This window comes from Hemicordylus capensis, chromosome 2, assembly GCF_027244095.1.
Source record: "Hemicordylus capensis ecotype Gifberg chromosome 2, rHemCap1.1.pri, whole genome shotgun sequence".
Lineage (NCBI taxonomy): Eukaryota > Metazoa > Chordata > Lepidosauria > Squamata > Cordylidae > Hemicordylus > Hemicordylus capensis.
In genome coordinates this window covers 132343618-132370631 of record NC_069658.1, presented here as the reverse complement: position 1 = coordinate 132370631, position 27014 = coordinate 132343618, and the positions used below count along the sequence as shown (strand labels likewise).

Genomic DNA, 27014 nt, shown 5'->3' with positions numbered 1-27014 from the left:
ATGGTGCCCTTCTGAGTGCTCTAACACGGGTATATCCTATCCACGATCACCGTTCCTGGTACCTCTATGTATAATTTGGCTGTATGCAGGTTTGCACTAAACTGAGTTATATTCCCCACATTAAGTCAAAGCATAGACACAAAGGGTGAACTACCACACTTTAGAGCAAACCTAATAACAGATTAACTGGTGGAGAAGGTGCGTGCAGTCATAAAACTGGTAACAGTTATGGGTGGGCAGTCCTAAATTTGTTAACAATAAGCCCAATGAGGTAGGGATATGGGTCCAGTGGGAGGGACAAACATAGATAACCAACTTGCAATGTTCTACTCCCTAATGCAGACGGAAAATAGTTACACAAATACAAAAAAGAAGCCGGCAAGTAATGCTGCAAGAAACTCCGTTTCTCTTCTGCATGTGGTTCAGTGCAGAAACACACAGCAGTAAGTGTGTTTTGTTTTGTTTTTAAACTCCATCTGGAAAGGCCCAAGGAATAGGAATATGGGACTCTCAGGATCAAACTAGATGTTACTTTAGTGTATACTATTTGATATTATGCAGCTATATGCTTGGTGGGTATGTGTTTTGTTGTTGTTGTTGTTTTAAACTATAGCAAGCACAGCCCTGCCCCAATGTGGATCAGGTGGGCTTAAACCATTTGACCCTACTATGGTCCCAATTTGGCTGGAATTTGGCCAGGGAGGAAAGCTCCCATTGCTGCTGTACAGTATAAGTTTATTATTGAAATGCATGTGGCCTTTATGTCCCATGATGACACAATAAGTCTTGTTTCCCATTTGGCCTAGAAAAGCTCTCTCCTAAGCTTTCCAATGCTGCAGAAATAGAAATCTGGATGAAAACCAGTTGGCTTAAACTCTGCTCAGAGAAGATTCAGAGAAAGGTTGGCTGGAACAAGGACGCACTCCAAAGAACTGGCAAAGTATCTGACAGTCCAATCAACAGATGTGGCTGCCCTTTTTTCATTACTGCTGGCTGCTTTTTTGGTAACATACTGGCTACAGCCTGACTGCTAGTTAATATCCACAATAAGAAACAATTTTCACTACATTTAACTAGACAAAGAGACTTCCAGAAAAGGTTTCTGCCTCTCTTCCATGTTTGATAGAGCCCAAAACAGATGATGGTAAAATGTTTTAAAATAAAGGCATCTAGATAGCATATACCACCACGTAGGGTATTTTCATAAATATGCCCTGTGGGCTCTACAGATTTTTGCATGCTGAGAGGGGAGATGAGGGGAATAAAGTCAATGCAGGGTACAACATAATTTTAACACAAGAGCAGGTGGTTTTAAATCCCCATTTATGTACTTAAGTAATTATTACTTACTTAAGAATTATTACAAGGAGAACATTGTTAGGTTATAAACAGAAAAGTCCCTTTTTTGTTTAGCAAATTATAAATCAAAACAAAATGTAATTCCAAGTATGGTCAGTCCTTTAATCTTCTGCTGAAGAAGTTAAAATACTGCAGAGGCTTCCAAGTGTGAGTAATGCACAAGTGCGGGCAATAGTGTTACTTGTACCTCTAGCCAGCATTCTCTGCATGAGCATTAAAAGGTAGGGAGAAGCAGCTTGATCTTTGATGGACAAAAATCTATGAGAGACAAAAGAAAAAACAAGTGGCTTCTGCATCAAAGTTGACACCACCAAAAGATGTTGAGGAACAACAGCAGCAGTGCCTCCCACCCACTACCGCCTCAGACACTCCAAGGACACTATGGTCGATAGTATATCGAAAGCCGCCAAGAGATCCAAAAGGAACAACAGAGATCATCCATCAGGCTGAACAAGGCAGTCTCCATCCCATATCCCACCCGAAAGCCATTCTAAAATGGGTCTAGATAATCAGTTTCCTCCAAGACTGCCTGGAGCTGGGAGGCCACCATCCTCTCAATTACCTCAATTTACAGGTAACTAAGAGTGAGGGCCACTTAACACCGCTGCTATGTAACATCTATTCTCTTCACTAGGATGAGAATTCGCCACTAGGGATGTGCACAAACCATCTGTCGTATGGTTCAGTGGTGGGGGGGGTTACCTTTAAGGAGCAAGGAGGGTGCCCTTATCCCATCCCCACCACTGGCACGGGGCTGCTGCATACCTCCTTGCAGCCTTGCTCAGCGTTAAACCGGAAGTGCCCGACGCATGTGGTTTTGGCAGCAGCACCGGTGGGGGGTGGGGTAAGGGCACCCTCCCTGCTCCTTAAAGATAACCCCTCTGCCGTTGAGCTGGTCATAACGCCGGACCTCTGAACTAGTTTGGCAGTCCAGAAAAAGACCACCGAACCGGTTCATGCACATCCCTATCGGCCACCTGGAATGTGGCTCTGCTCTATACGTGACGAGAGCCAACTGAACTATTCCCTTTCTCTGATCTTGCTCAGGCTAATACCCCTTAAATACTGAACCTTCAGGGAACCTATATGCCTTGGCATTCCCATGAATATATCATTTGTATCTCCTCCTGAGCTGTCAGGAAAGTTGCATATTTGTAGGCATGGGAATTATGTGAAGGAGTAAAGAAGGATGTTTTGACAAATTGTTTTGGGTCTAGGGTAAGATGACAGTTATGAGGAAATGTCTCCAGTTCCACATGACCTATACATACTGGTTGGAATTGCCTGCATGTTGTTTGCAACAAATAGTTTTTCTCCACCATACTTATATGTTCGCAACACTTTACTGTTGTTATTGCAAGTATGGAATAACATACTTGCAATATGTATGTATGTACATTGTATGTACATTGATTTGCTAAGAAATATATTTACTATCTGAGGCTTACACACACAAACACATCATTACATTTCCATAATGAGGAATTCCTAACCCTGACTCTTGGTTTTAAAAAGGGTATATAGTAACAAGAGACTTTGGTCAGAACTATATGGCTGTTTCATGACTACTACATCCTTTTATTGTCAGCTGACATGGCTGCAGTGCAGTTCTTTCTAGTCAGGTGAAATATGTGATGTGTCATCATAAGATTGCAAACTCCCCTTCCCTCCCAGCCAAAGAAGGGGAAGGCAGAAACTCACAAGACAATAATGTCATGTCATAGGTTTTGCCTGACTAAATGTTGCAGGACAGAAAAAAGGAGGAGTTTTGTGGTGGCTGCTTTTGACAGCAGTCACATTGAGGTCATAATAGGCAGTTTCAGCCCTAAACCCTGCAGATTAGACTTTCTCCTCATTCCAGATATTGTTATCTTATTTACTCATTCATTTATTTAAAATATTTATACCCCGCCCCTCCAGTACACTACCGCTCAGGTTAGCTCACAACATTTATAAAATATTTACAATGTAAAAAATCAGACTAATAAAATTAAGATAAACAAGTTAAAAATGCAAGCTAAAACCACAATCAGATTTACAGAATTTAAAATTTAAAGTTATTTTGAAAAACTAAAAACTAAGAATTGCAAAAACTAAGGAACCTATCAGATGGGTGAATACAGTCGGACAGATACCCTGGCCCCAAGCCGTGTAGAGCTTTAAAGATCAAGACCAGCACCTTGAATCTAGCTTGGAAGCAGACCGGTAACCAATGAAGCTGCCACAAGATGGGTGTGACACTCGTGAAGCGACTTGTACCCACAAGCATCCTTGTAGCAGCATTCTGCACCAGCTGAAGCTTCTAAACAGTCTTCAAGGGCAGCCCCATATAGAGCGCACTGCATTAGTTCAATCTGGATGTTACCAAAGCATGAGTGACTGAGGTCAGGTCTGACTTCTCCAAGTAGAGTCACAGCTGGCATACCAGCTGTAGCTGGTGAAAGGCACTTCTGCACACTGCTGCCACTTGAGTCTCCAAGGACAGTGTCGGGTCCAGAAATACTCCCAAGCTGCAGACTTTGTCTTTTAGAGGGAATGTGACCTTGTCCAAGTCCAGATTTACCTTACTACTCAGATGATCAGTTTTACCAACCCAGTGCACTTACTGGGATTAAGTTTCAGCTTGTTTGCCCCCATCCAGTCCAGAACAGCCTCCAAACCCTGGTTCAGAGCATCCACAACCTCCCTGGTGTCTGCTGACTTAAAAGATAAGTAGAGCTGGGTATATCGATGGCACCGCAGCATACTGATGGCACCACAGCCCACACCTACAGATTACCTCTCCCAGAGGTTTCATGTAGATATTAAACAGCATAGGGGACAGAATTTATCCCTGTGGCACCCCATAGGCCAAAGACCAGAGGGTGGAGCAGGCACCCCCAGCACCACCTTCTAAGTACAAACCTCAAGGTAGGGATGGAGCCACTGTATAATCGTGCCCCCAAGACCCAATTCGGAGAGATGTTCCTGGAGGATACCATGGCCAACGGTATCGAAAGCTGCTGAGAGGTCCAGGAGAATCAACAGAGTCACACTCCCTCTATCTCCTGGCATAGGTCATCCACTAGGATGACCAAGTCAGTTTCCATCCCATATCCAAGTCGGAAGCCAGACTGGAAAGGATCTAAGTAATCAGATTCATCCAGGGCAGCCAGGAGCTGAGTCGCCACCACTCTCTCCAACACCTTGCCCAAGAAGGGGAGGTTAGAACCTAGACAAAAGTTATTCAGGTCATCTGGGTCCAATGATGGCTTTTTTAGGAGGGGCCTAATGACTGCCTCCTTCAGCTGAGGGGGCACCACCTTTGCCTTGGTGAGGCATTCACCACCCCTGCCTCACCACCCATGGACCGAGTCCCTCCCTAGAAGCCTTCACCAACCATGAAGGGCAAGGGTCAAACACGTACATGGTAGGCCTCAGCCCTCCAAACAGCCTGTCTACCTCCTCAGGCAACACAGTCTGAAAACCATCCAATATAACAAGACCAGATGGTGCATTGGCAACATCCAGTTCTGGTACCTCAGAAATTTTAGCATCCAAGTCAGAACGGATGCGAGCAATTTTATCTGCAAAATGTAATGCAAATTAGTCACAGTGGGCTGCCGAGGGTTCTGTTTGATGGTCTTTGGGATCTTCACATAGGAGGCCCTGAACCACTTGAAAAAGCTCCATTGGATGATATTGAGCAGACGCGATGGTGGCGGAAAAGTAAGATTTCGCCGCCGCCATCACCACCATAGAGTAGGCCCTAATATGGACTCTAGCTTGTGTTCGGTCACATTCATTCTGAGTTTTCCGTCAACGACGCTCAAGCCGTCTACCAGCCTGCTTCATGGTTACAAAGAAATCTTGCAGTTACCTAAAAAGTGTTAAACCAAGCTATTTTGTCATGCCAGTGCAGATGTGTCTCTTCTTTTGGCACTCCCCTCCCAACCAAAACAAACAAACACCACAAGCACTACAACTAAAAATGAAAAAAGCGATCGTTTGACAATGCACAGAAATCCTTGCTGCATCAAGTGTGCTATACTGTACACATTACAAATGTTCAACACACAGACCACTTTCATAAAACCTGTATAAAAAGAATAATTTATGACTCTCAAACAGATGTCTATTTCCTGGCACATTCATGTACTGTAGCTTTCCAGCGTATGGGCATATACCAAAAATAATTACAATATTTATAAATACAATAGTCATTGCATATCTAGACACAGTTTTCACACTTTTCCTAAATGTTTTCTTGCTAAAACATTCAAAGTGAACATGGGAGCACGGGACAAGTCACACTCACGGGTTTTCTGTCAACCACCACACATCCACTGTGCCATTTGTACAGAGCCTACACATAGACATGAAAAGATATAGGGTCTCAAATTTTTAACTAGTACCCTGGAAAAATGAAGAGCATGGATCACACTTATGGGAGTTTACATATGCTCAGGAATACATGTTTAAGGCTCTGTGCAAATTGGACTATTGAAGGTGTGGAAGTCAAGGATAGGGACAGTGGGCTTGAACCCAGTGGGCTTGAACCCTGGCTCCAAATACTCATTTCTACATGAATAAATGTCTGTCTGAACAAGGCTGTAGTGTGTCTGTGCAAACATTTCTGTGAAAAACTTTCAATGCCTTCCATGTAGAAAATGTGTAAAATTGAAAGCTTGAGAGCTCTATTGTCATGTGCTGGGACAGAATTTTTGGGCCCCTTCTAGTATGATCTTTAGCAGTCTGGGACCTGCTGCAATGTGGCTCTTTCTCATGTTGCTGAGGTCACACAGAAGAAGTCCACCCATGACAATGTGACAATCCTTATTTCCTGGGCAAGGTGACACTGGCATGGGAAGGAACCACAGCCATGGACCCCTCATGTGTAACCTCAGACTTTCAATGTTACTGAGCAACAGGGGAAGAAGCCATGCTGCACTAGCCTTACACACTTAAAGGTAGCTTTGAAGGGAATTTTGACATTTGGGATCATTTTATGAATGTCTTATGCTGAGATCTTTCAGAGTGGAAATCTCATGGGAGATCAGAAAGGAAATTCTGCGCTAAGTTAATATACAGGCAGACCTGGAAAAATGTAGGCAACATTTTGCACCCTTCTTACAGATGGTGACATGCACTACAGCAGTGTCCTTCATTGTAAGGCCAGGGAGCCAGTGGTGGATGACCTTTGCTGGTCTCCTTGACTAACTGTTTATGGTCTGTGTGAAGCTTTGGTTGAAGTCAAATACTCTGTACAGTCCCCCTGGCACCACAAGAAGATGACTGCTCCCACTGTGCAGTGCTGTGCTGTGCCCAACACCAGGAGGCTCATTTAAGGGAAACAGAGCCCTAGAGTACCTGCATCATCTTGGAAGGCATGAAGAGAGTGTTGAGAAGTGTAAGCCTTCCCAGTGCTCCAGACTTCTTAATTTCTGTCTTGCTTAATAAAGGGCCATCCCCGGACTGAGAAAAGCACAGTATATAGACTAGAGGTCAACACTGTGGGAAATGGCTCTCACATTCAAGGTTTTTTGCCAAAGTAGCTCCCACTTCAAAAATAATGAAGATCACTGCCTTACAGTGTGGGGTACATGCATTAGATTGCCTATGTAATGGCCAGATGAGGTCTGCCATTGTCAGTTTTTGTGATCTTTACTCCTTTACCCCGATCTTGTATTTTTAACTATTCAGAGTAGGACCCACTAATGAATGGGAGCCATTCATGATGCTGAACAGGCATTTCACCGCAGCAAAGAGCCTCAAACTTGGTTAGCTGATCAACAAAATCCTGAATGTTAAATTTCCCTAGAATCGATATTCAATTATGAATATTATTATCACAAAGATTTATATATAGCTTTTCAACAAAAAAAGTTCTCAGAGGGATTTACATAGAAAAAAGAATAAGATGATTCCCTGTCCCCAAAGGGCTCACAATATAAAAAGAAACATAACACGGACACCAGCAACAGCCACTGGAGGGATGCTGTGCTGGGACTGGGAAGGGACAGTTGCTCTCTCTCTGCTAAATATAAGAGAATCACCACTCTGAATGCTGCTTCTTTGCTCAGTTAGGAGGAAGCAACTGACCCTGCTATTACACTTATCTCAATTTGGAATCACACTAGGTGATTCACCCATTTTAGAATATAGGCTTCCCTGCACTATATGTGTATCCAGACAGTCAGCGTGCTGTAGTGGTTAGAGTGCTGGAGTAGGACTGGGGAGACCCGAGTTCAAATCCCCATTCAATCATGATACTTGCTGGGTGACTCTGGGCCAGTCACTTGTCTCTCAGCCTAACCTACTTCACAGGGTTGTTGTGAGGAGAAAAGTATGTAGTACACTGCTCTGGGCTACTTGGAGGAAGAGCGGGATATAAAATGTATAAATAAATAAATAAATAAATGACGCTTAGCAGTGGTAATCTGATGCAATTGTGACATACATCTCTTCTCAAAGGCAAGACACATCTGACCTATATCTTCCCATCTGTAGCAGACATTAGGCTTGTTCTGATGGTAATTAACTGAGTAGGACAGTTTCAGGGGCTGTGCATGCTCCTGATTTCCAGTTGTGTGCAAGTTAAAAAATGTTGGAGACAGAGTTCCAGTGCATTGATCTTTTGCACCAACTATCCTAATGGCCACTAGGGCATTGAGAGTAGAGTTACATTAGTTACTGAAGGTCTCCTTACCTGTCCCTGCTTGCCTCTACTCTATGACCCCTGCTTTGACTCCTCAAAACTGACTTCCTGTAGTGAGTCAGTCCTCTTCCTTTTCTCCTAGAGAGAATATGGAAACATCTCTCTCTCTCCCTACCTAATCATTATATAGCTGACAGATAGGCTAGGTCTCTCCTATCTGAAATGTACTTCACCAATAAATCAATTTAGACTCTTCAGTTATCCCCATGTGTGTTCCTTAAATAGCTGCAAAAACTAAATTCTGCACTCTGTAACTGGAGTGGTAGTTCCTTGGCACTTTGCTAAATAATTACAAACTCCAACAAAAAAACTAGGTCAGAGGAGAGGAAAGTGATTGTGTGGGAGGCGGGAGCAAACTTCAACAGCGTTTCCTCCTACCTTGGTAATATGCTGGATAAAAGAGCAGAGTAGGATGGTGCTGTCAGAGTCTGCGCCCACCTCCCACATGATCACTTTACCCTCCTACAACTTAGCTTTAAACTCACACATGACCAAAAATCAGGAGTGCACACAGCTCCTGAAACTGGGTAGGATACTTTGCCAACACAATTAATGATAGTGTTGGGAATTTTCTCTGGTAAGAGAAACTGTTTTTCATTATAGCAGAGTGCACAGAGGCACAACACAGCGGAATTTAGTTAGGCATGTGTGTATGCTGAGAGTAAAGTAACCTGGAGCCAGTTCATAGTTTCAAATCAATATAAATGGTATTTATTAGAGAACTCCATTCTAGATATGAAAGTGAGGAGTTAGGATCCCTAATCTGACTGGCTAGCTGGATGCAGATGGATTCTGCATCTCTGCACATATGGTGCAGAGAGAGGAGCTTGCATGTTGCAAGGTAGAAGGAAGGGAAGAGAAGGGAGAGAGGAAGTGACAAGGCAGGAAGGAAGGAAGGAAGTATCCCTGAGAGTAGCAATCTACATTCCAAAGGGATAGTGTGAGAGCAGTAGAGAAGGGATGACCAGTGTCTTGACCCCTCTAGCCCTCTGACTCACTAGTCTGTCCTCCACTGTCACTGAGACAAGAGACAGCACATAGTCCTTCACTTCCAACAGATAGAACAAGCCTATTGCATTGTACACATTTACTGAAATCAATGTAGTCAGAGCATTCTCGGGGTTGTCAATTGAAACTGGTTGAAGTAGTGCCACATTTCTCCACTTTCAGGCAGCTGCAGTGGTATTTTAGATAGGAATACCACAAACCAATTATTTATCCTTCTATATTTCCCTGTGTTAAAAGGCAAGATTTGCATGGTTTCCTCCCTGTAAACTATTGTAACCTATTTCCTCTCCCCCTGCTGCTCACTACTTGGTAGAGCTAGTAGTTACAAGGCTAAGAATAAGGTATAAGTAGATTCCTCCTGCTGAGATTTCAGGCTATCTCAGAGCCACTCCATCTGCTTTAAGAACAGCAACACATGCTAAGCTGTTTTCCACCACTGGAATAAGATACAGAAAAGTAGAAGGAATGCATAAAGGTCGGGGATGACTGGGATGGTGAGCAACCTCTTTGGTTTGAGACCACAAGACAAAGTCAAGTCAACCTTCATAGCAGCTGTAGGTATGGAAAAGCCCTTGCAGCAGCAGCAGCAACAAAATTAAAATGGCATATATTGCATTTGAGAGAGAGTTACCTGTTCTCCAAGGGCTCCCAGTCTAAAAAGAAACACTAGACACCAGTAACAGCCAGTGAAGGAATGCTGTGCAGGGGTTCAATAGGACCAGTTGCTCTCCCCATGCTAAACATAAGAGAATCATTATTTTTAATTAGAGCCACTAATTGAAAATATATAGGTTCATAAGGTGGGGAGATCAGATACTTTTTATATGGGTGTATACAAATGTATATTGAAACAGCAATAACTACAATTTCCCCCTCCTCCCTGCACTTTGTAAAAGACAGTTATACTTACCACTGATTCAGAGGAGGCTCTCCCATAAGGCCAGGTTAGGCAAGGGCCTCAGGTGGCAGGTATACCATGAGTGTGGTTACCCCACAACGAGTCAGCAAGTGTGGACACCCCACCCTGTCCCACTCACCAACCTGCTGCATCATCTCACCAACGCATCATCTCACCAACCTGCTGCTGCCACTCATCTCAACTCTGCCGTTTGCAGTCTTTTTAATTCCTTGGCACCCCATCCCTCTGGGGTGGCCCCAGCCCCACCTCCAGTCCAGGTGCTGCCCACCCCTCTTCCTCCTCACTGCCAGCCTCAGCTACTGGGTGAGCTCCTGCTGCCAGCTGTTTGCACAGCACAAGGCAGCATAGAACAAGTCTCTGGCAGTACTGACTGGCCTCTCTTCTGCGCCAAGACCAGCTCTCTCCCTTTCCCGTTGTCTCTTCTCTCCAGCACCAAACTTGCCCAGAGGCAAATCAGAAAAATTTGGTGCTAGAGGTAAGAGACAGTGGAGGGAGTGAATGGTGGCACTAGCTTAGCAATAAGGATATGCATGAATTTATTTTTTTATTCGATTTGTGCCCAAATCAAATCACCCCTGATTTGTTTTGTGTCCGAATCTGTCCCCCCGAATCACTCTAGATTCGATTTGGATTTGATTCGATTCAGTATCAGATTGATTTGGACTACTTATAAAGGACCAAGGGGCACCAAATTTGGGTGGTGGGTAGGTCCCCATGGGTGACACCTACCACCCATATTTCAAGGCAGTGGGGCACTTTGTTGATATTTAATGGCTTTTTCTAGTTTTTACTGATTTTGTATATTTCTGCCATAGGAAATAATGGAGATTCGAAGTTGCTCTATCCTAACCCTAACATGGACCACCAGCTTTCATTTTTAAAAAAAGCTAAGCTCTAGCCCTTGTAGAAGTGGAGTTATGAAGCAAAATGTGGTCACTATTTTTCAAGTGTTTGGATTCTTTGGTGTATAATAACCTTTCCTCATAATGAATCCCTGAGGAGTCATTGCACACCTTCATTTCTTCTGTTCATTTTGACTGTCATTGGACAGTGCAAGGCAGTGGGGTATTCCGTTTATTTTTTAGGAAGATTGAAGTGTTTAGATTATTTGGTGTCTTCATTACACACGTTCATTTCTTCTGTTCATTTTGACCCCACTACTTTGCAGGTGGGGTGAGGAATTAGTGGCATCCCATTGCCAACTACCCCCCAACCCGCAAGCCACTGGGCAGTCAATTTATATTTTAGGAATTTTTGAGGTGTTTAGACTCTTTGGTGTATAATGAATCTTCATAGGTATTCATTATGAAGAAAAGTTATTAGACACCAAAAACTCTAAACACTTGTGGGGGGGGGAATCCTAGAACATAAACTGAGTAATACCCCATTGCCTTGCAGGTGGGAAGGGGTTGTGGTTGGCACGTGGCAGTTGGCACTGTCCAAAGACAGTCAAAATGAATAGAAGAAATGAAGGTGTGTAATGGATCCTCATAGGGATTCATAGAGGAAAAGTTATTATACACCAAAGAATCCAAATATTCGAAAAATAGTGACCACACATTTTCTTCCATAACTCTACTTCTACAAGGGTTAGAGCTTAGCTTTTTAAAAAAATGAAAGCTGAGAATCTGGGGAAATTAATAGGAGGGCTCCAAATACTGAATTGATTCATATCGAATCAGGCATGATTCGATCTAGACCTGAATCTTGCCAATGGACCACAGGGGCTATTTGTTCTGTCTCCAAATCACCCTAATCAGCTAGATTTGGGTACAAATTGATTTGTACCCAAATCGAATTGCACATTTCTACTTAGCAATGCAACAGCAGAGAGGAGAAGCTAGTCTCTGTGCTTTCTCTCTCTCCACTGCCTCCCCCCTCGAAACATTAAAATTTGTCTACTTTGTCCCTGAAAAGATTTTGGTGCTGGAGGGAACAGACAGCCAGTGGGGGTGGCGGGTGAGCTGATGTTGGTACAGCAGCACAGATAAGTTTAATACTGGAGGGAAGTGAGAGAGCTGGTTTAGTGCAGCAGCACAGAGAAGAAGCTAGTGGGCACTGCCAGAGGCACACTTCGTGCTGAGCGCCAGCAGCAAGGGGGGAGAACAGTGCTTGGGCCAGTGAAGGAGGCAGGGGTGGACCTGGTGAGGGTCAGGGTCAGAGAAGGGGTGAGATTGCATAAGCACTGGCTTCCACATGGAGCACTGGCATTAGCACTGATCAGCATCAGCACTGGCTCCCAGCAAAGTAGGCCAGGGTGGCTCATTGCTGTTCACCTCGAGTGGAAAAGGGCAATGATCCAATGCTACACTGATTGCAGGGCTGAGTTAGTCCTGCACTGACAAAGGGTTTAAAACTGTGACAAGGAACACCCCCTGCAATTTAAAGGCATCTTTGAAGAGAATAAACTAGGCTCAGAGAACATGCACAGCAGAGTGCACAGTTTAATTATTCTTTGAGCTTTGTGAGGGCACATACCTGAGGGCACACATCCTCTGAACACAATTCTCCAAGCATACTTCTCCTTGCTTTCAGCCCCAGGATGAAGGAAAGCAAGTGGCAAGCTACTTGATTTCCTTAACTATGATAAGTGACAGCTCACAGATCCCCAGCTATGATGAGTGACAGCTCACAGCTGACCTCTGCTCTCAATATTCACTGGCAGATTCAGGGCGATACCCTTGATTTGTGTGTGTGGGGGGGGTTCTTTTTGAAGAGAAGAAGGCTTATGAGATCACTATGTCAATGTGTGTTTGTGCCCCTCAATAACTTTTGTGTTTATTGTCCAATACAGACCACATATAGTATACAGGAGAGAGTTCTAGAGGAGCCAGGCAGAGGTATTTTTTATTGTGATCTACCATCTTGAAACAAAGGAATGGTCTCTCAAAGTATAAGCAACACCACCCCATTAGAAACCATATAATTACAGTACCATACAAACCAAACTTATATTACCGGGGGTGGGGGGAGGCGCTAAGGGGATCCTAACAGTGATATAAAAATCCATCATATTGGTTATGGCCACTCAGATATAAGCAGCAACCATTTAGAACTCATGTGTTTACAGTTCAATACAAACAAAGCTTACAGGAGATGGGAGGGGATCCTGGGGGTCCTGACTGGGGCATTTTTATTGCAATTTGCCTTCTTGGAAACAGAAATAATAAGGGTCATAACACTTGAATGTTGAAGTAAGTAGAAAATAGGCTGTATTAGTTCTATTTAGAACTTCTTGCTTTAAAAACAGGATGTACCAGAATACCCAGGGGTCATTTTTGTCTGCAGGGACCTCTTCAGCTCTGTCCTTTCCTTTGGTGCCATGAACCTCCATGAGTGGGACAAACAATTTACAAACAGGGAGAGTTTTGAGGCAACAAGGATGCAACAGTAAAAGCTGACATAAACTATGCAGATGAAAAATAAATAGGAACTCCATTTATAGATATCAATATACTGCCATGTGATAGTGATTATATCAAGAAACTTCAACTAAAGGTGGAAGAAACCTGCCGAAAGGATCAGACCAGTAAGTCTTTCAATAAATAAGAATAAGACAAACCTCATAGGAATTCAGTTATCTACAGCGGGGAAATGACTTGATTAGCAAGCCAAAGGTTGCCGGTTCGAATCCCAGCTGGTATGTTTCCCAGGCTATGGGCAACACCTATATTGGGCAGCAGCGATCTAGGAAGATGTTGAAAGGCATCATCTCATACTGCATGGGAGATGACAATGGTAAACCCCTCCTGTATTCTACCAAAGATAACCACGGGGCTCCGTGGTCACCAGGAGGCGACAGCAACTCAACAGCACACTTTACCTTTACACAAGACATCTTATTACTGTGTGGAAGAAGGAAAAGATGCTAAGGCATCTCATCATGTCTGCTAATACTGATTTAATTTAAAAGGGGTTTTAATAGGCTTACTAAAGCACAAACAGCATTAAAGAAGCTGAGTATTATTCAGCAATTGAAGTGTATCAACAAAGCTTGGCATTTTTATCTTAGAACTCAAATGACATCTGAATGTTTACTTATAGCTTAAAAACCCTGCTTATATACTGTAGTTGTAATAGAATAAGTCATAATATAAGTGCAGGCTCTATGTATCATAAAAACATAACCTTCGAACTCCAATGTGTGAACACTATTAGGAACCAAAAGTTCAGCTGCTGGAGATAGTAGAAGGAACTTCTTGAAATTGGTAGCTTATCAGCAGTACCTCAAACATGTAGTGGTGTGCACCGGACCGCGGAGCTGTGGTTCGGAGCTGGGGTGGGGGGTTCCATTAAGGGCGGGGGGGGCTTTACTTACCCCTCCCGCCCTTTGCTGCTTTGGCGCCGTAAATATTGCAAGAAATCCGGGCGGCAGGATCCCTCGCCGCCCGCTTCTATTACTAATTATGGCTCTGCTCCTCCTCATTTTAAAAATCGGGGGGCGGCAGGGTGCTTCCCTGCCGCCCCCTCGAAGCCCCCTGCTGCCGCTGAAGCCCACTTAAATCTCGCCCGGACCGGAGGAGAAACCGCGCTCGGTCTGGCGGCAGCGAGACGTCCGCCCGCCCGCCCGCTCCCTGCCTTGCCGAGTGCGAAGTGCAGGGAGCCTTCTGCGCATTTTTTAGCCTATTTTCCAGTAAGCTTATGAGATCATTAAGCTGGGGGGGGGTGCGGACACACGGCATTCTGTGTGTGTGTGTCTGTGTGTGTCCCCCCCCCCCCCAATCAAGTTTGCAATGCCTGGGCCAATATGAACCAGATCGGGTACAATTGTAGGGACACATAGAGATACCTCAACGATGTAGTTTTTGTCTCTATGTGTCTCAATCCAGGATGGCGGACATATAAACTTTGGAGGCACAAGTGGGCTAACTTGTGAACCGCTTAACTGATTTGAACCAAATTTGCTACAGCTGTAGGGACACATAGGGACACCTCAATGGCGTAGATTGTGACAATGTCATCCAACCCAATTCAAGATGGCGGATATGTACATTTTGAGGCACAAGTGTCACGCCCTCGATCTCAGATAGTGAGGAGGAAGGGGAGGCTGACAGCCTTTCAGCCTGAGGGGCAGAACCCAGCTGTCAGTTCCCAAGAGACAGCTGAGGAAGGTCCGGCTGATGTTTCGGAGCAGGCACAGCAGTCTGGGGCAGCGGAGACAGTGACAGACAGACTGGAGGATGAGCTGTGCAGGCAACTCCCACTGACTCCACAGCAATGGCATGTCACAAGGCGGAGAGCACAGCTGGAAACTATCAGGAGGAGTAAATGCCTCTTGCAGAGGGCTGATAAGCCTTGAAACCCTGCCAGCTGAGAGTTATCAGCTTGGACTATAAAGCATGTCAACAGCTTTCTTAGCCGCTGGAAGACAACATTTGTTAACCCTCGTGTTGACAGCTTTCAGCCCGAGCCTGATATAAAGAACTATTCTGAGCTGTGTTACGTTTCTGCAGTTCAGTTTGTATTGTGGACTATCTTCCTGGACTTCCCTTCTGGGTGGCCAGATTGCTGACAGTAAGTGCACTAAATTGTGGACAGTTTAACTGATTTGAACCAAATTTGCTACAGCTGTATGGACACATAGAGATGTCCCAATGGTGTCGTTTGTGATGATGTTACTAAAACAGGAGTCACGCAATACTTACAAAGATAACCAAACAACCCACCGTGACTAGAACAATAAAAAAGGAGTACTCAGACCATCAACTTAACTCCCACAATTAATTTATCTGATAGACGTATCAGAGCCAAAGTGGCTTACACACTAGATATGACAAAGCGCATAAAAATATATAACAAGAAGTATTCCCCCAGATGTATAGTACAACTTCACATATTGGGATAAACAGTTCTTATCCTGTAGAGCTATTAGTCCACAGTAGATACAAATCCCGTGGAATCCAGTGGGGAGGGTGTTCCTCTTCATAATGCAGTAATGTGGTGATACATCTCCTTCTCCATCTATTCCAAGCGGAGACAATATGCATAATTTAATCATACACTTTCAAAGCCAAGTCCAGGTGCAATACACCAAATGGTATACAATATTACAGATTTTCCAGATATTAATCATAACTGATTGTTACTTCTTCAGATATACCTAGACGAGAAAACAACGCAACACATCATAGAACTTTCATCTCTATTCAGTCCCCTGCCAAATGCTATTTCTCCCAAATACAGATCCCATTCAAAACACTCACCATTCTAAGTATAAGCAATGTATGCTTTCATTCTGATACTGGCCTTATCTTACCACAGTGTTTAGACTAATACGCCTGTGGAGACATGCTTACACTCCCTACGTACTCCCTTCCTTTTTAAACTGATCCCCAATTAAGCACGCGAAGCTCTAATAACCCACAGCTGTGTCCTTTTACCAAATAAATCAAGTAGCTTCTTCTTTCTCTCCTGATTCTGTAAAACTCATGATAGCAGCATCCATAGATATTCCAAAATAACTGTATACATACATCTTATTCCTACTGTTTTCCCAAAAAACACAAAAGATCTTGATTAGTATTAAGACCTCCAACATGAGTCTTAAACAGGTGTATGAAGAACGCCTCTTTCCTTAATAATGTTGTATTCATATCTTCATAGCTGAATCTTCGTGGTGTGTATTTAAAAAGGACACACAAAAAAAGAATTCATCACATGTATGTCCCTTTTCGAAAAAATGGGCTACTATGGGTGACTCACAATGACCTGTCCTCACTCTGGATTTATGTTCCAAGACTCTAGATCTAACTTTGCGTACACTCTTACCTATGTAAAGTTTGGGGCATGCACATTTAAGTGCATATACTTGGTATCGCACGTAGCAAAAAAGTCAAGTCCCTTTTACTCCCTGTGTTAGGGTCTATCACACTAATCGTGCGTTCCGCTTGCGCACAAACTGAACATCTCCCACACACCACAAGATTCAGCTATGAAGATATGAATACAACAATATCAAGGAAAGAGGCGTTCTTCATACACCTGTTTAAGACTCATATGTGAGTCTTCACTCATATGTGAAGTTGTACTATACATCTGGGGGAAGACTTCTTGTTATGTATTTTTATGCGCTTTGTCATACCTAGTGTGTAAGCCACTTTGTCTCTGATACGTCTATCAGATAAATTAATTGTGGGAGTTAAGTTGATGGTCTGAGTACTCCTTTTTCGATTGTTCTAGTCACGGTGGGTTGTTTGGTTATCTTTGCAGTTTGTGATGATGTCATCCACCTTGATCCAAGATGGTGGACGTGTTAACTTTTGAGGTGCACTAACCTGAGGACTGTCTAACCCATTTGAACCAAACTTGATACAGTTGTAGTGAATCACACAAGGATACCTCAAAGGTATAGTTTGTAATAATGTCATCCACCCTGATCCGAAATGGTGGATGCATGAACATTTTAGGTGCAAGAGATCTAACTTGTGAACCTTGATTTGAACCAAATTTAGTCCAGTTGTAGAAACAGTGTAAGGAAAGTAGGCTGATTAGTTCTTACTAGAACAAATTGTTTAACCATCTGCTAGCCCTGGTGCTTGCAGCTGGGGCTCAGAGGCTATAGGACTCCTGGCTGGTGTCAGGGGGATCCCCATAATGCACTGTGCACTCTGGGAGTTCCAGGGGCTGGGACAAAGTGTCCCAGACCCAACCCTCCCCGCTGCCGGCACCTGCCAGCAATCATGTGGATGGGCAATCTGTATGTACAGGTAGCCAAGAGGGATTGTCTTCAGGGAGGTAAGTGCAAGCAGCCTTCCTCCCCACTCTTCTTTGAGCCCTTTCTCACCGATCGTGAGAAAGGGCTCAGTGTCTTCCATTCCAAGCAAATATTGCTATGCCAATTCATCAACATTAAATAACACTGACAGATTAAACCAAACACTGCAGTGCTTTAGCAGAAAAGAGCTGTGAATCATGGCTTCCTCATCTATCTATCTATCTATCGATCGATCTATCAGTCAATCAATCAATCATCTTTATTACGGTCCAAGACCAGTATAAGATAGAACACTAGAGCATGATTCAAAATAATAAAATAATAAAAACAAATTATGGAGCCATAAAACTATATTACTTTAAAATTACTACTCTAATGGTATAAAGCTATATTATAATACTATAAAGCTGCTTATCCTTAGAAAAGAGGGTAGCTATGAGATTATTAAACAGCTGTATTTTAAAAATTATGAAGATATAAAATGTAAAATATATAGGCTGCATAAATGTTGCAAAAAGTGGTGGCTAAAACAAGATATATAAAATAAGGCATCTAAATAGGAACACTAAAAAAGATAACATAGTCAGCGGTTTAAAACTATGCAGAGGTGATGCAAGGGAATGGCTTGAAGTCACTACCCGACGGATCTTGCTCGCTGACACACAGAACCTGGCAGTGAAGCCCAGGTCTTCATCTGAAAGCAGCAACAGGGTATAGACATGGTTTGGGCAGTACTTGCAAAGTAGCTGAAATATAAGCTTGGCACAAATGTCTCTTTAAAAGGGGCAAAAGAGAAGTACAGTACATGTTCTGGGGTTTCTTTCTACCTCCCCAGTGTCACAGGGACAAAGCCTCTCTGCAATTGCGATCCTACAGTATTTGCCTTCCAATACAGCGGAGGGAAGGGCATGACAACGGGCGAGGGTATAAGCCCTTCTGAAGCTTGGGATTTCTAGCGGTGACAGGTATGCGGCGGGGGAGGGAGAGTATCTGAGCCTTTCCGAGGACAGGAAGGATGGAACCCTGACTAGGTCAGCCTGGCACTCAGTGTCCATTATCCTCTGTTTGATGACTGTTTTCACCTGGTCACGGCCCATAGCAAGTAGGAGCGGGGTGGGGGAGTCCAGGAGTGACAATTTAGTCCACACAACCCTTTATTCATTCATTCATTCATTCGTTCGTTCATTCATTTGATTTATATACCACCCTTCCTAAACTGGCTCAGGGAGGTTTACATTAAAATAAAAAACACATAATAAAACAATTAATTTTTTAAAAAAAACCATTTAAACCAGATTAAAATTAAAACTAGATAGCATTAAAAGCCAGGTTAAAAAGATGGGTTTTTAAGGCTCTCTTAAAGGCCTACAAGGAAGATAATCCTCTCATGTAAATGGGGAGAACATTCCACAACTAAGGGCGACATCTCAGAAGGCAAGATTCCATGTCACCACAAGATGAACCGGTGGCACCCGAAGACGGACCACTCCTGATGATTTTAATAAGGAGTGGTGATCTTGTATTATTATTATTATTATTAATTCAATTTCTATACCACCCTTGTAGAGAAATACACTCTCTCAGATAACCCGGACATATGCTATTTCGCCCTCATCCACCATATTTACAGTCTGCCAGCACGGCAAGTTGAAAATAAACTGAACATTGACTGTACTAATTAATTTAATTTACACATATTATTTTATCAGTACAGGTGGCCCTCATTATCCACGGTCCCAGCAGCTGTGATTTCATGTATCTGGGGTTGGGCTATACAGATCCAACCTTGTGATCCACGATTCAAAGAATAGATAAAATCCACCTATCCTGGGTGGCTGGAAATGACTTCCACTGCCATTTCTGATGTCACTGGAGCAGGGAGCCATTTTGTGGCTCTTTTTTCACCAACCTCCACCACCCCCCCATGACTTCCCACAGAAAATCAGAGGAAATGTGGGTTTGGGGGTTACTGGACAGCTGGGGACCTGGAGAGCATGTCATGGTACTGCATTGCTCTTATTTTTGCTTCCTCCCTGCTTTTTAGCCCTTTTTTAACCTCAAGGAACCTGACCCCCCAATTCCCATTGACTCAAGGTCTCATTATCCGCGGTTGTAGGCCAGAGCTGAACCCCCACAGCTAATGAGGGCAATTTGTAAAATCAGTCTTGTTGTCGGGGGGGGGGGAACCATGTAGCCTTTTAAAGCATTGCATAAGGCTAAACAAAACTGAAATTATACCATAAATCTATACGTAGAGATTTTCTGTTTGTAAAGGATGACTAATCAGACCTAAAATAAGACAGTCTAGAAAGAGATAACATATGCATTTGGGTTTTTATCTCCATTTGCATGACTGTAATTCTCAGCACTAAATTGCAAGCCAGTTTTACTTTTTGAGCATAATAACCAAACATGACACTTTAGCAATTAGAACTGGAGTTGAAAAGTAGGGATAAAATCCATAGAGATCTTAGCACGTGCAGTGTTAAAAATTGCACCCAAACGTGCATTGTTATTTTTTGACAATTTAAATTAATAAACTTGAATTGCTGGTTTAGGGATAATAGTACAATCCTGTTTTTCAAAGGACTTGAAGCTATCCTGCAGAGAGGAGAGAAAGGGCTAAACTGGGAGAAAGTTACAGCTGCAACACTTCAAGACCTTTCTGCAAATATGTTTTTAAAAAACAGAGTGCCAAGGACCCAAGTGAAGAAAATTCACACTGAGAAATGAAAGTGAGGGATAAAAAGATCAAGCACTGTTGGATATAAGTAGTAAGTAATATTTGAAGTTCAAGCCTGGGGCGCCCAAACCTGTAAGGGTTTATGGGCCGGCTACTTCAATATATATATAGCAGAGTATTTCAGGAGCTAACTCACTCCCATTACAGCAGAAGTTAATAAGGTATCAGGGGTAAATGATAAGAATGGAGATCCATTCAAGGTTAAACTAATCTATTTTATTTAGAAGGACACAATGGTAGGAAAGACCTATACCCTAGCGATACCCTGACTACATGGTGGTCAGAGAGTGACCTATGGAAGCATTTTGGGAAGAAGAAGGAAGTCACTGTTCCAGGAGGTTCCTGAGTACATTCTATTCAATGAGGGGTCATAGGGGCAGAGATAAACAGGAAACAGAAGGAGACCCTAACTGACTATTTCTACTCCCAATGCCCCTAGTGGTCACTAGGGTTATTGGTGCAAAAGGTCCATGCAATCTGGAGCTGGATCTCCAACAAGCACTCCTTTTCACGCCTCAATACGCACTAATGAAGCTGGGTGAGGCAGCCACTTCAGGTGGCGGATTGCTTGCTGGCTGCCTCTACCCCATCTAGCCAACTTGGCCATTTTGCTGCTTCCCCCAAACTTAACCTGGTGGTGGCACAGCAGCCACAGCCACTATCCTTCCCCTCTGTTCCCACCTCTGGTTTCTCAAAAGCCAAAGAAAGGGTGCAGAAGAGGAAGGGTGGAGGAGGAGAGCAGAGTGCCACTGTAGCCCAACAGTCTACTCTCCTTCTCCACACTTCCTCTTCCACTCCCTTCCCTTGACTTCTGAAAAGCCAGAGGTGGTGGAGGAGGAGGGCAGTAGCGGATGAAGCAAAGGGAAGGGGCATGGCCAGAGTAGGGTGTCTGGGAGCCCGGCTGGAGTGGAAGAGAAAGATGAGACAGAACAGGGTGGGGTAAGGAAATGCTGGGAAGATGGAGGAAAGAGCCGAAGAAGGGTAGGCGAGGGTGGAGTGAGGAAAAGAATGTATTTATTTAAAACACTTATGATCTGTCCCTCCAGTACACCACTGCTCGGGGTGGGAAGAGCCAGAATGGGGTGGGGAGAAGACTGGGGGAGCAGAAGGCTGTGGGGGAGCAGCAAATCATGCTACCCCAGGCTCTGATGAGGGAAGGACAGTCTTTGGCTGTCATGTCTTCTGCTGTTATATATATATATATATATATATATATATATATATATATATATATATATATACACACACACACACACACACACACACACACACACACACAGTATACACAAAACAGAAATAAACAGATTAATAGAGTATATCTAAAATCATAAATCCCTGATTCAACTAATATTACTTTAAATCCATAGTTTTATAACATTGTGAGAAGGGACTGGATAAAGGGAAATCAGAAAGGAAACCAAGTGTCCATGAATTAGGCTATGTGTTGCTGCCACTAAAGGATGTTGTATAGATCCAATTTGTTCTACGTGCCTTATTTTTCTACATGGTTTGAGTCAGCTTTTCTGCAGCACTGCCCTAAAAGGCTAATCTTCTTTATATTCGATTTATTAAGTCTAGTTTGTGCATGTGCATGATGGATTACTCATAAAATATTTACATGGATTCATGCTTCAAGGGATATTCTTCTGATTAACTTGCAGTGAGACAACATAAAAATAAAGGGAGCAAATCAGGCATAACTCCACTGGATGCTGTCACCTCCAAGAAGAGCCTTATGCAAATATTCACAGTGTTCAGTTCAGTTCAGTTCATTCACAGTGTACTTTGTGGGACAAGATAAAGATCAAGAAAGCTTACCAATCCCCGTTGTGCACCCATACCACCCTCATCTGACATATACACTTCATGTTTGCATTCAGTCATACATATATTGAATGACCTCTGAGTACCAGGATGCCTTTGAGTACCAGTTGCAGGGGAGTAATGGCAGGAGAGAGGGCACGCCCTCAACTCCTGCCTATGGCTCCCGGCAGCATCTGGTGGGCCACTGTGCGAAACAGGATGCTGGACTAGATGGGCCTTGGGCCTGATCCAGCAGGGCTGTTCTTATGTTCTTATGACCCCAGTGTGCATAGGCCTGGTCACTGCAATCTATACACTACAAAATAAAAGTGTACAGATCACTTAAATGAGTCCTACGTGTGTTGGGTTCTAGGCATCCAAGTCCTCATACAAACATGACATCTAATGTGCAGTCAGGTGAGAGCAGAGGAAAGGCAAGATCCTGCTCCTCCGCTGTGCGCAGGCTCTCTGCATCAAATATATTTACACAGAGAAAAGAAAAATCTTGCATGGGTAGGGTAGCCTTGCTCTTCACTCCAAAATTAGTTGAGAAAAGATCATCCCTAAGTTACAAATAAAGGACATGATCCAGTCAAAGGTAAACCACCTGCGGGACTTAGGTAGCGATCCTATAAACACTTACTTGGAAGAAAGCTCTATTGCATTCCATGGACTTGAATAAAAATGCATAGGATGAGGCTGCAAGTGAGATTCTATACAAAAAAGAATAATTCCACACGTAGATGTGCACTGAAAGAATGGGGGGAATTGTGATCATTCTGTGAGTACAAAAAGGCCATTAAAACATATAAAGAGGTTATTAATATGAACAATGAGATCTTGAGGAAACAGCACTTCAGTTAGATTAGTCAGTAAAAAAAACTGTTCTGAGTGGTAGATGTTGGCTTTTTTCTACCCTCTCTTCCTGTTTCCATGGAAAGAAATAATTCACAAAACAATATGTATAATTACTTAATTTTAATTTTCTCTCTTAGATTTTTTCAGTACAGGTCATGTGACAGACATTTATAATAAGGTTCCCTGCCTGCTTTTAGACATATTCAATATCTATGCAAAAAACCAGAACATCTTAAGAATATGTCTATATATAATTCTCTAAGACGTACTCATGGAAAATACCTTACGTGGCAACTTTCACAAGAGTTCATGAGCGAGCTGCCAGCAGGGGGAAAGGGTGAACAGGTGGGCAGGCAGGGAGTGGGGTGGGGTGGGGGGAGAGGAAGCAGCAGTGGCAGTGGCTGGCCAGCTGGAGAGAGAAAATGGTGGGCAGGCAGTCCAACCACGGCCGTCCTCCTTGTGAGGAGACCGGTTGAGCAGGTGGCAGAGAGGGTGGTGCAGCCTTTTTCTCTGGGCAGCCTCCTTCTCCAGGCCTGCCTGCTGACCAAATGGCAGGTTGAATGGGCCCCAGTGTGACCCCAGACCTGCAGCTGCCAGGCAAGCGAGGCGGTGGAGGGGATGAACAGCCGAGCAGCAAGCGGGTGGAGGGGCTGAACAGCTGAGTGGCAAAGAGCAATGGGCAAGGGGGAAGGAACGGGTGAGCAGGGGCTGAGTGTACTAGCGCACAGATACTCTGTGCGGGATCAGCTAGTTTTATATGGTTGCACTGTGAAATTGTCAGAAATGTAGGTGCTCCTGAAGAATAATCATGTAGTCTGAATGCAGGAGTGCGTAACTGAATCCTAGCTTCCTTGAACTGAATGCAATATGAGGAGAATAATACTGTTAAGAAGTACAAGAAGATAACACAAGTGAAGTGCTTTGTACGCTGAAAGCATTGTATATAAATTATTAGTACTGAAGTTATGTATGTGCTTAAAACTTAAACCACAAGATTTGAGTTTTGAAAACACGTTGAGGTATCTTCTCATGTGCGACACAGAGAAACAATTTTTCAGATTAACAAGTAATTCTGAACCTATGTTCACAAAATATGCAGAAAGAGAACCAAATTTATGCAGTTTCACATTTAAGAGGTATCTTATCAGTTTTTAACTTCGATAATAGAACTCTCAAATTCTTCACTACTTTGCTCAAATATCATTCAGTTCTCATATATATATAAATGCCTCAAATGAGAAATATATAGCAAACAAACAGAAGTACAATGTTAGGTTAGTTTTCACACAAACACACACACAAAACGACTGTCAGTCACAGCAACTAGTTAAAATACTAGTTTTTTGAATACTTATTTGAATATTAGTTCAAATAAGCTTTTACAACCTGATCCTTTGACCACAGATGACCATCAGGATTATGTTGAGAAAAGGATGCTCACAAATTCCTCACGGATGAAACTCCAAGCAGTGACTCAATGAAACAGGATCCTCCCCACACCCCAGCAAAAAAAAAAAAAAAGCAAAAAAAAAAAAAAAAATAAAGCATAGAGCTATGGACCTATGCTGTGAAGGCTACTGCCGTTCTTTATCTTGCTGCAAAAAAATGAATAAGAACATGGTGCTCAGTTTTAGGGACAGGTTCAGTGCTGCGGAGAAGGGGAGGGTGAGTGGGATCTTTTTAAAAAAGAGAGCAGGTCCTTACCTGTTCTCTGCCACTGCATGCAGCTTCCTGCTGCGGTGGCGTTTGTCCCAAGTACCCCATGCAGCACCAGCACTCACATGGCGTTCACACATGCACGGGTTCCATTTGCATGGTCAGCAACACCATGCTGACCACACAAATGGCGCACAGCAATGCACAGACACCATGTGCGTGCTAGTGCCACGCAGGATTGCTTGGGACAAGCACCACCGCAGCAGGCAGCTGAACATGGCAGCGGAGAGCAGGTCTCCTTTTTCTTACAGATCCCGCTTGCCCTTTCCCTCTCCATAGTGCTGAACAGATTCGGACCTAGTCTGAACCAGTTTGGTGCCGAATCAGTCCATGAACCTTGGTTCGTGCACATCCCTACTCAGTTTGTGGGGATTATCAAGATTTTCCTTTCCTAAGAATTTTCCTTTCTGGAACAAGTTATGTTATCAGACTTATGTTATTAGAACAGGTTTTATAAACTGAAAAAGCAAAATAGGCACACACAAAATAACCAGTCCTGCATCTAAACACATTTGTTCGTCCTTAGCATGAACTACATTGGTCCCTATTTAGAACAGACAGTCCTTTCCAAACACCTGTCCCTAATAAATCTCTGCTCCGATTTCAACCCTATTTTGTCAGTACACATACATGTGCATTAGAGTCGGCATTCTTTCTTCAGGCCTTTAGAAGTTAATTATTTTAAGTGTAGTATAGATGCATCTTCACTCTAGTGCATGTGCCCACAAATGTGCACACATGAATGCTAAAGCACTATGCAATATACACAATGTGTCATTTTTATGCTACAGCAGGTGAGATCCATTTTGTACCCTGGACAGGATACATTTGACTCATTGTCCTGCAGGAAGTTTGAATATTTCACTTCAGGAATCTACAGTACTATTTCCATACATGAAGCACTGAAAATTACAATACTATGGCATATGAAGACATATATATCTTGTGTATTTTTCTTGGTAAAAGATCCGGCTGCTCATTTTATGGGTACATGCACATAAATATACACACATGAATACTAAGGCACCATGAAGAATACAACCTGCCATTTTACACATTGCAGCTGGTCAGGTTTGTTTGGCACACTCGATAGGGTATTTTAGAGCAATTGTGTTCTCTCTAAATAGCTTTCACAAAAAACACACAAACAAAAAACCCTCTTTCAGTGCAGAACAGACTAAAGACCTATGTTTTTAGCTTGGCTAATGGTTTTCAGTGGGTTTGAGTTTTATGTTAAAACTTTATTTTTTGTGAACCACCCTGAGTCATTTTTGGATGGGCGGTATAGAAATGGCATTAAATAAATAAACACCACAGAGCAAATGAATACAGGAGGTGCAAAAGGCCTTCAAAAAACTGGAACAGTGAAGAGAGGGAAGCTCTATCAGTGATCCCTGATGTGAGAGGAGGGTTGTTACAAACACACATAAGCACTCCTATTTTAGTTTGTAAATGTTGGAGGATGTGCAGGAAAAGTCTGAGGTAGACCGAGCAAAAGCAAATCTTGCATTGCGACTGGCGAGAAGCCTTCATTCAGACAGACCATCAAGCCCATGTTACTCATAATGTGGCTAGGTTTTGTGAAATAGCAATGAATATACGATGGCATCTAATGAGTAATCTACTATACTACTGTATATTTGTAAAGTTATTGTTGCTATATTATTATATGGACCTGATATCGTGCTCCCCACCACCCACCCCTTCTTGCTTCTGTACTGGTCAAAGATTGTAATAAGGTTCATCTATCTGGCTTTCATTCAGAAAACATTTTGGAGGCACCATAAAGGTACATAGCAGAAAGTATTGAGAAACAGGCAAACCTAGGTAGCACCTGCCTGCCTAATGTTTCCCGAGGACCTTCCTTCTTTTTAAATACAATTCCCTCTTCCCAAGTAGCAAAGGTTCCCAGTGGGGCTGTTCCTTCAGTATGTGAGAACACTCACCTACTCACACTGGAAGCTCTGGCTAATCTCCCTCTTTAACACAGTCAGCCATAAAATGGCTCCTGTGTCCAAGTCCCACCCACCAACAACACCCCATATTGCTCCTGCATCATGTGAGGGAAGTGGAGCAGCCCCCTGTTGGGCTTTCTCTGCCTTAACTTCAGTTCAGACAAAAAGTGAGGTCACCCTTTAATATTGGCCTTTCACTGATTTCCTTGGGAGGAAAAGGCACCCCTTTTATGGGCAGATAT

At 43.2% G+C, this 27014-nt stretch overlaps 1 protein-coding gene and 2 long non-coding RNA genes across 11 annotated transcripts in view; 1 reads left to right on the top strand and 2 right to left on the bottom strand.

Annotated features, from left to right (window-relative positions):
• Positions 1-1312: 1312 nt before the first annotated feature.
• Positions 1313-26813, bottom strand: LOC128347034 (uncharacterized). The gene is made up of 3 exons (XR_008317347.1): positions 26764-26813; positions 9696-9800; positions 1313-1617 (listed from the first exon to the last, which is right to left on the bottom strand). It is a non-coding gene; the product is annotated as an uncharacterized LOC128347034 (long non-coding RNA).
• LOC128347035 (uncharacterized) lies at positions 15691-16262 on the bottom strand. Its single transcript, XR_008317348.1, has 2 exons — positions 16187-16262; positions 15691-15944 (listed from the first exon to the last, which is right to left on the bottom strand). It is a non-coding gene; the product is annotated as an uncharacterized LOC128347035 (long non-coding RNA).
• The window catches only part of SHOC1 (shortage in chiasmata 1), a 91853-nt gene continuing 91649 nt past the window's right edge, over positions 26811-27014 (top strand). For 6 of the 9 annotated variants that reach the window (XM_053301041.1, XM_053301046.1, XM_053301042.1 and 3 more), the window contains exon 1: positions 26922-27014. The gene's annotated coding sequence lies outside the window, so the exon portion shown is untranslated. The other 3 variants (XM_053301035.1, XM_053301034.1, XM_053301036.1) reach the window with 2 other exon arrangements.